The sequence below is a fragment of the Odontomachus brunneus genome, unplaced genomic scaffold, assembly GCF_010583005.1.
Source record: "Odontomachus brunneus isolate Ranch 3 - 2012 unplaced genomic scaffold, Obru_v1 Obru_scaffold_082, whole genome shotgun sequence".
Classification (NCBI taxonomy): Eukaryota; Metazoa; Arthropoda; class Insecta; order Hymenoptera; family Formicidae; genus Odontomachus; species Odontomachus brunneus.
Window position 1 is genome coordinate 1,196,079 of NW_022639532.1, and position 6,347 is coordinate 1,202,425.

The following is a 6,347-nucleotide window of genomic DNA, read 5'->3' on the forward strand; positions in this document are numbered from 1 at the left end:
AGAGAGAGAGAGAGAGAGAGAGAGAGAGAGAGAGAGAGAGAGAGAGAGAGAGAGAGAATGAGTACCCTCTCTTCCCCCCGCAGAAAATTCTCACACCTTTGCGACAGACCATTCCTTGACATAGATCTTTTGGAATGGAAGCAAGAATATCCGTATCACCATAACGACGGGTGATTCTTCTCGTGGCTCGGTTGCATCAACGATGTTTCGAATTTGAGTGACGTGTATAATCAAATCGCGGACGATTATCGGCCGAATTTAAATTTAAGTTACGCTTAAATTTCAAACAGAGTCGCTGCAGCTCGGCCTACGTTACGGTATACTTTAACGTCTCGAAGTAGTCCCGACTGAAAAACGTTCGTTCCCAAAGTATATTTACGGTCATGCCCTCAGACTGATCAACGGTTCACTGTTATAGATGCGCGAATATTCAGAAGTATCATCCTCTCGGTGCGCACAGCTCTATCGAGCGTGTCTCGCTCTCTTTCTACACATTAGCCCATCCTATGCGAGGAAACGTACCTGATGTCTCCTGATGTCTCTTAAAGTGAAAAATTTCTAATTGCCGGGGACTCGTGAAAATGCTGTGTAATTTTCTATGATCATGCACATATATGTATACGTTTTGATAAACTTTGATAAGTGGAAGCAACCTCGACCCTCGACATTTTTTAAAAGGTCTCAGTGTAGCGAATGTAAACGCATTGACACGTTGCGGAGATCCGCGTAGAATCTACTTTCTTTTGCGTTATTTCGCACACGAATCATATATCGTACGATCACGTACCAAATACTACTGCATACGATCATAGAAAGTCGCATATTTTTTTCACGTGACTTTTGATTAGAAATTTTTGCCAAATCCTGCTTCTATTCTAACCAAATGGAAGCTGTTATATCGTTAACGAAAAAAAGAAGGAAAAGAAAGAGAGAGAGAGAGAGAGAAAGAGAGAAAAGAATTCCGAAACGACGATCCCACGAGTATAACGATAATATATCTCTTCGAACGCAAGAGGAAGCGCCTGCGATCTCGAAGACAGGTGAAACTCGCTAACGTTTTGCCGTTCGTCCTAGACAGTTTCGTGTTTGTTTAGAGAGCAAAAACTCTCTCGTGTTTCTAACCCGTAGATTCGTTAAACGCAATAGACTTAGACTCGACTGTGGTTCGGTATACACGCTTTCGAAAATTCGCGTAAGAAAAATAAAAAAAAAAACGATTGTTTCTCTCGGGTGTTTTTTTACAGGAAGCGATTACTATGATGCGTCAATAGGATAAAATGTGTTTATCTGTGTCACTGTATCGCTACGAATAGGGATCGATATGAAATAAGAAAAAAAAAAGATAAAGTAAAATAAAAGTAGTAGAGAAACCATCGCGGTCTTTCGTTGGAAATTAAATACGGTTCGGTAAATCGCATCGTAGCAAGTGTGCGACGTGTGTCTTGCAGGTATTCTTGCGTTAGCAATAATTGCGTATCAACGGAACGAGAGTCTGTTTTGTTTTTCAATGAATTTACACGGCTCTGGTAAAGTTGGACAAAAAGATGTGTCATCAGTTCGTCTAGAGACTGTGGGCTACTGTATCGTGATTAGATCAGTCGTAATGTTAGTCGATCCAGATTGAGAAAAGATAGATACACTAAATTCAATGTGAAACAGTTGTAAAAGTGGACGCGCTAGAGAGATGTCTTCGGTGAAAAAAAAATCATTATCCCCATTTTTAGCTATTTAAATCGATTCTTCTAAGCCAATCAATGCATGACGGTTCAATATCGTGCCAAGTATCAGACCGCATGTGACAAGACGCAAAACTGAGATGTGCCAAATAATTCTGGATTATTTCCAGAGGATCCAAGTCTTAAAAAATGCGCTCAAAGGCACCTTAGAATTTGTCATTATACTGAGTATGTAAATAATTGTGCACTTGTATAGAAAAGAGAACGAGGAAAGGAATGTTGCGGACGCGATAGTTACTCGAATTATTGTTATTTTTATATTATTACTCGAATTATATTATTATTATCATTGACGTCGTTACTGTATATTTCGTGCTCTTTTGTCGAGTGATCATGAGAGACGGGTGTTGTTGACGTGTGGTCCTCTACGTAATAATGGATTCTACGGAATCACATTTTTATCCAGCTCAGATATTTGTGTCAAATCAGCGAATCAAATTTTTGACAACGGTTCCTCACTTGGCAAACCTGTACGTTGAATTATGTCATAATTATGATCATTATATATGTATGATTCCGATTGCCGTCATGATTATGTAAACAACAACGGTGAAAGTATGTACATTATTATTCTTATAATTATTGTTATTATATTAATTCATATTATTATTAATTATATTAATTTTATGTGTAAAATAAACGTACAATTTCAAAGAGAGCAGAGAAAATACACACATACACACAAAGAAAAAAATATACAAATGTATATACATCGTATATACACGCACACATGTATTGCGAGAGTCAAAAGATTACCGTATCTCGACTATACGGTCAAAAAGAGTCCCGATTGCAGAAAATAATATATTGTTTCTATTGCGTTACATTTCTACACTGTTATTACTATTTCAATAGTATAATTCAACGTCAGATTAGGAGGACTTTTATTTTGCGTTATCTGAATGGAAACAAAAGTCCATTTCACTCATCGTTTGGTCACGCTATTAAAGAATAAAAAGGTTGTTTCGTATATTGCTATAAATAATATTTGAAAAAAAAAAAATAGAAGATCCTCTGACCTACAGACGAGTCTTACTATTTCAAAATAAAAGATTGTCTAATTTACGACGGTCGTGAAAAATATTTCAAAGTAAAGTCCGACTGACCTGCTATTGAGCTTACTACGACCTCGTTTTTTCATTTAGAACAGTAGAGCCTCTTAACGGAAACTTTGGAACTAATTTCCTTCGTTTTTAATCAAGACTTGAACCGTAGCTGGCTCGTTTCTAGCTATGAGCTTATTATCCATATCTTTAGATGGCGCCGTAAAGTACAAAATTTCCGCCATGAGTCGCTACTGATTCTATCAACAAATCGAAGTCGTTCACTTTCAAACAGTGCGGCTTAGTCGAAATATCTTATTTTCAATTAACACCACTCGACAGCAGGCCAGATCTTTTCAAATCGAGTGTGCGATTCAACGATTCAGGTAAGAAGATCTTTTATTGTCGAATACTACGACTGAATGACGGATTTCGGACAAACATTTATTCTTCACTGGCACGATTGAACAATGTATGGGATAGACACTATTTTTCCCGCTTGCTATTGACAAATAAGATTATGTCGTATCTAACATTATCGTCTTCTCTCATAGTTTTACTTCTGACTGAAACATTTCATTGCACGCAAAACGACGCGTTGCGTTGAGCCATTATGCGCGCGCTTCCTCTTTTGATTTATCGTATTGTTTTCAACACGAGAACACGCGACGTTACGTTTTGTGAGCGCACTTCGTCGAATTTGTTGTAATCTTCATTTCTGATAGTTTGTCAATCAAGCTTGATCACGACTGAGCACGATGCATTGTAAGTGGCGCCTACACCAGGCAACGATATGGGCGTCAGGGTGATCCTCAGCTATCGAATCGCAGGGGCGTTTTGACCTACTTAAGGGCCCCAGACCACATTTATTATTAGACCACTCTCGATGAACAATCCCCGCTGCGTTACATGTAAGACCTAATTATATATTAATCGATATAGAAATTAAATCCAAATTAAATTATCTCTTTCGCGAATGGACGAAAGTTTTAAGAAAAAGCGCCGAGCTTTTCGTAAAAATCGGACCTGCAGGAATTGAATTAATTTCAAAAGAGGCCTAGCCGCTTCTTCTTCAGGCTACGGATTTGGAAGGATTCTCTCTCGAACTCTCGACTCTCGATATCGTCGCGCGCTCCTCGACAAAGGGCCCAGTCGATTTCTCGGACCGTCGCCGTCGCGACGCTCCGCGTCGCTTCATGCTGCGCCGCGCCGGGGGCGGTGGGTGGTCTGGCCGCGCGCATGTTTCTTCTCCGACGGGGAAACGGATCGATGCTGGAAATAGCTCGGCCCGCAGGAGAGTACGAGGTGAGTCGCCTTTGCTTTCGGCAGGGCCTTCGCGTCTCTCTTTCCCTCTCATTTGACATTCGCTGCCGCCTCCGCCGCTGTTGGCTGCTCGTTTTCAGAAAGTAAATAAGCTTCCGCTCGCGCGACTCGTCGTCTTCAACTATTTATCTTTTCTCATCGCATACGGCGCGGCTACCACCGCCAGCGTCGTCGCCGCCGCCACCGCCGCTGCCGTCGCGTCGTCTTCGACATCGTCGTCGTCGTCGTCGTCGTCGTCGTCGTCTCGGTTCTCTGTCTCTCTCGAACGAGTGCGCACCGGCTACGATTCTCGGAGCACCTCGACCCGGGGATCAAGCTGAGAGCGGGATGACGCGAAAAAAATGTGTACCGCATCGACGTGGCGACTGATGAGGCTGGAATCGTGAGTATTACGTATACAGCACACTCCAAGGGCACCGCTCGCCGCTACCCCCGGCGGGCGAAGCCGTCGCCGAAAGGCGGACAAGGGTGTACCACCCCCAACGGTAGGCGGCTGTCACACGTTCGCGAATTGATCGGTGAACAACGCCGAAATCCCGATTGCGAAGCAATCGTCCGCGTAACAGCAACGAGGAAGCCGCTATTTCCATCGAGTCTTTTCGAGTTTTCCGGCCGCAACAGGCGACCTGCGTCCTACCGCAAGCTTGTTCATTGATCTCGATGACGTAGCTCCGGAATCTGATGTAATCGCGACTACGCGATTACAGGAATCCGCTCCGGATACGAGGACGGGAGTGTTCCTCGGCGCAATTGCGCGCAATTAGGGATGGAGCACGCGTCCGCTGAGATTCCGTTGGATGTTGCTCAATTCGTAATCGTGGTATATCGCGCTGTGTCGCTTTTAGCTGCACGTTTAATTGATTCTATCCGTCCGTGCTTTTCGTGTCGCAGCTTACCCAAGCAATTAGTGGTTCGTAGAAGGTAGATGCGAAAGGCGACTTTGTGTCACAATTGGCATTTCGCGCATGCTAGGAAAAGCGTCGCCGTCGTTAATCGTAAGTTACATCATCTATATCCAATGCCAATGTGCTATAGCATCTCTTCTTTGATATTTCCTTGGTTTCCTACGGCAATCACTAGCTTCGAGAGTTGTATTGTCGATTTTTAGCCCTACTTGTAACATAATAGCATGATAGTGTTTCTACTTTCATTCAATCGGTAGTTAGTGGTAGTTTATGGAGACATTAGAGAATGGATGACATTAGAAAACAAGTTTGAGGAGTTTGAGGAGCGGTGAGCATTCTGTAAAGCTGCCCTCCGTCGCACCTTAGAACGTTCAAGTAAGCCGCTTATTTCTCCTCTCTGGTTGTGCTTTTTGGAAAATATTTGACGATGCTGCCGAAGGATCTTACATGTGAGTGCGTTACGTATTTCCTTGAGACGATCGCGAGAGGAAAGAAAGTCACGAGTGTAAAAGGCATCGCAATGGCTCATCGTGTCGCACGTGAACCTGTCTATATGCTTATCTGAACGATCGTATCCGCACGCGACAGATGTATTGTCGGCACAGCAGTTTGTCCGAAACTCTTCGACGTAGATAAGATTAGGCAGTAGAGCAGCACTCGTGTCACTTCGTGTGCACCAGTCGAAGAACTCGTTGGCTCTTGTGCGCTTCCGAGAATGTAGCTAACGCTGCAACGACCGTTTGCCAGAGTCTAGAACATAGTTGAGAATGTAGTAAGACTCGCGAGAGACTTGATCGATCAAAAAAGGTCATCTTCAACAGTCTTCGTTTCCTATCTTATCCTGCGGTCGATTGCATCGCAAGAGCGACACGGGACGCGCGCGACGTTTTAATAATTTTTCGTCAAAGTCCTACCTCGAGTTATTGATCTTTCGTGCCGCGTGTTATTTCCTCAAGTTCCGAATCGCCGCGTGATATTTCGCTCGAGGAAAATTCGACCTCGAATTGAGGGAGAGAGAGAGAGAGAGAGAGAGAGAGAGAGAGAGAGAGAGAGAGTCGATAAATTACACGGAGTTCGGTGAACGCGCGCGCGGCCGGCCACGGCCGGCGGGCCCCGGCGATTGAAGCTGATTTTAATTATAAAAGCGCCCGCGTAATAGGAATTACGAATTCAGGAACAAGCCGCGTGGATCAACAGTTAATTAACTCCTCGTGTTAATTCAAAATACGACGCGGTGGCGGCGCGGCGTCTCTCACGCATCCTCTTACCGTCGAGCTGCATAGTGAAAGAGGAAAAGCGCGCGCGTGAGAGAGAGAGAGAGAGAGAGAGAGAGAGAGAGA

The 6,347-nt window shown here is 43.7% G+C and overlaps 1 protein-coding gene across 1 annotated transcript in view; it reads left to right on the forward strand.

Moving 5' to 3' along the window:
* Positions 1-4,090: 4,090 nt before the first annotated feature.
* LOC116847760 overlaps positions 4,091-6,347 on the forward strand; it is a 20,889-nt gene continuing 18,632 nt past the window's right edge. Inside the window, exon 1 of the mRNA XM_032823105.1 lies at positions 4,091-4,484. The gene's annotated coding sequence lies outside the window, so the exon portion shown is untranslated. The remainder of the gene's footprint in view (positions 4,485-6,347) is intronic.